The sequence below is a fragment of the Rhineura floridana genome, chromosome 2, assembly GCF_030035675.1.
Source record: "Rhineura floridana isolate rRhiFlo1 chromosome 2, rRhiFlo1.hap2, whole genome shotgun sequence".
In the NCBI taxonomy this organism is placed as follows: domain Eukaryota; kingdom Metazoa; phylum Chordata; class Lepidosauria; order Squamata; family Rhineuridae; genus Rhineura; species Rhineura floridana.
In genome coordinates this window covers 237,502,501-237,505,875 of record NC_084481.1, presented here as the reverse complement: position 1 = coordinate 237,505,875, position 3,375 = coordinate 237,502,501, and positions in this window count along the sequence as shown.

The window sequence follows — 3,375 nt, the reverse complement described above, 5'->3', positions numbered from 1 at the left end:
TTAATATAATTATTTTATGTGTGCTATCTTTTTTTACTAATATGTGCCCTTTTATGCACACCTTCCGCTATTATATTCATTATTGTACACACTGGAGAACTGCATCCATGACAGAATTTGAAGAAGTGCAAACTTCAGGGGATAGCTGCATTTCAGTGTGTGCATTGTTTTGGAAAGTGTGGATTCGGTAGTTTCTCATTAAGCTGCAAACTGAACTTAATTTCTCACTCACCTCTCCCTGTCCCTCTCTGGGTTTTGCGCCCCACTTTAGGTGAAGGGCCATAGCTCAGTGACAAAACACATGATTTCCATGTAGACGGTCACAGGTTCAGTTTCTGGCATCTCCAGGTATGGCTGGGGGAGGACCCTCCCTGAAACCCTGGAGAGCCACTGCCAGTCAGTGTTGGGAGTATTGAGCTAGACGGACCAATGATCTGGCACGGTATAAGGCCACTTCCTGGGTCCCTATGGGCTCTGCACACACAAGAGAGGTGTGTCCTACAGTTTAAGAGGCCCTGTGTTACAGCAGTTTGGCCAATATCTTCAAGCCTTCTGAAACGCATATAATTGGTTGGTGTGGTAATGCTGACAAAGAGTGGAGGATGGCATGGTGGTGCTGACCTGACCTCCCAAAAGCTGAGCCACTGCTGCTTTGCGGGAGGTTAGTGCAAAGCAAATGCACTAGCGGAGCCAATCCAGCACTCCAGCCGGTGCATTTGCACTGCACCGACTTCCCCACAGTCTTTGCTGCTCCCACTCACCTTCCTGGTAAGCAGCAGCAACTGCGCTGATGGGACGCCAGGTGAGTGCCACCATGCCACCCCATCATCTGCTAGGTGGATAACAGGAGGTTAATGTTTTTAGTTTGTAGAAGTCCACAGAGGGTTTTGTTGTTCTTGTTTTTGCTGCTCGTGGTTATTGGTCTTATGTGTTACGGTTGCGACTTGCCTTGTGGTTCTAGGACAAAGGGCAGGGTAAGAGTCGTAAATCAATCAGTCAATAAAATAAAACATCCCACCCTTTGCTCAGGATATGTTTTTCTAAAAGGAGAGCTGAAGCTCTTTATTGCAGGGTAAACATGACAGGCTTACACCAGGGAACTGGAGAAACTGCCATTCATGAGGACCAGAAGCATGCACATTGTCAAAGCAGCATTCAGGGAGAGGGAACTAGCACTTAGGCAGGCAGAGACAATTTGTTGGGACTAAGCACTGAAGCTAGGGCTGCACTGAGCCTGGCATACTAGTACTGGCCCTGAGGGCGAGGGGGGGGGTATCAGTTGTCTGAGAGCTCCAGCAGGCTAGTATTGCAGCGCATGCCGAGCATCTCGCAGATAGGACTGCGTGGAGCAAAGGCCCTCCCCCCAAAAAACTCACTCCAGTGGGTCATAAGAACATAAGAACATAAGAAGAGCCTGCTGGATCAGGCCAGTGGCCCATCTAGTCCAGCATCCTGTTCTCACAGTGGCCAACCAGGTGCCTGGGGGAAGCCCACAAGCAGGACCCGAGTGCAAGAACACTCTCCCCTCCTGAGGCTTCCGGCAACTGGTTTTCAGAAGCATGCTGCCTCTGACTAGGGTGGCACAGCACAGCCATCACGGCTAGTAGCCATTGATAGCCCTGTCCTCCATGAATTTGTCTAATCTTCTTTTAAAGCCATCCAAGCTGGTGGCCATTACTGCATCTTGTGGGAGCAAATTCCATAGTTTAACTATGCGCTGAGTAAAGAAGTACTTCCTTTTGTCTGTCCTGAATCTTCCAACATTCAGCTTCTTTGAATGTCCACGAGTTCTAGTATTATGAGAGAGGGAGAAGAACTTTTCTCTATCCACTTTCTCAATGCCATGCATAATTTTATACACTTCTATCATGTCTCCTCTGACCCGCCTTTTCTCTAAACTAAAAAGCCCCAAATGCTGCAACCTTTCCTCGTAAGGGAGTCGCTCCATCCCCTTGATCATTCTGGTTGCCCTCTTCTGAACCTTTTCCAACTCTATAATATCCTTTTTGAGATGCGGTGACCAGAACTGTACACAGTATTCCAAATGCGGCCGCACCATAGATTTATACAACGGCATTATGATATCGGCTGTTTTATTTTCAATACCTTTCCTAATTATTGCTAGCATGGAATTTGCCTTTTTCACAGCTGCTGCACACTGGGTCGACATTTTCATCCTGCTGTCCACTACAACCCCGAGGTCTCTCTCCTGTTAATTCCTTTTCATTATTTGAAAAATGCATCTGCCCAGCATTTCAGAGGAGCGATAATCCACCGCAACTGGCTGGAGTCAACTTCAGATACTCCTCGCAGGCAGCATTCATGTCACAGTTATTTATTTTTTAAAAAACAAAACCTTTGAATAAGGGTTCTTGTCAGTGTGGGGCAGGATGAGGGGTGAGCTAATAGTTAAGGACTCTATTGAAGAGCTAATTATCTGTGGTAGACAAACCTGGCGGAGACTAATGGATTACCTCTTCACAAGGGTCACAGTCCAGCATCCGACTGTAAATTTAGAGCAAGAACCTAAATATCAAATGCAGTTCAGTTGCCTTCATCCTTGCCAACAGCTCGGCATTGTGGGAGTTGTGAACATGTTGCAAGCAGTCAATGAAGGGCCAGCTGCTCTGCTGTGGAAGAGGATCCGGCACGGCATTAATCTCGTGCTTGGCTTTGGAAATACCTCTCGCTTAGCCTTCATCTCCTAGGAGTTATTAACATGCCGTCCTCTCCCTTCCAATCAGCCCCTCCATTTGCAAGTCATTATCTTTGGAAGATCTACTGTTTTGCTTAGCTTGATTTTGCTTCAGGGAGGGAAGAGGCAGTTTTCCAGAGGGACTCTCATCTCTCCCAGCCCTATGAAGGGCCCTCGCTTCTGTCATTCGAAAAGGTCCTCTCCCCTCATCAAGCCACCTCTCCTAGCCTAACTGACATGAACAGCTTTGTAGCCCAATTTAATCTTGCCACTTGCTGAGGCAAAATGATGCAGGCTTTCACGCTGGGCCCCCTTCAGGAGCCATCACAGTACAGCCAATTTGATGGGTCCCTCTGAACGGCACCCTTTCAGCTGAAAGTTTGGCAGCCCTAGACTACTCAAAGCTGCCCTCTGTCGCTTGTTTATCTGCTGAAATCCTTTTGGGCTTCAGGCTGACTGAAGGAAGCTCCTCTAAGAGGAGATCCACCCGCCATGATAAGGTCACTTCCCTCAAAGCTCTTCTTTGCAACGTTTTCCTCAAAGATGTAATTCCCAAGATCTGTCTGTCTTCCACAAAGCGGCATGGGGAAATTCCTGCTTAGGCCTTCTTTCTCTCCTCAGCTAAAAGGGAGATTGTATAAATTGCTTCTACCGTCAGGGCTAGAAATAAGAAGTCCTTT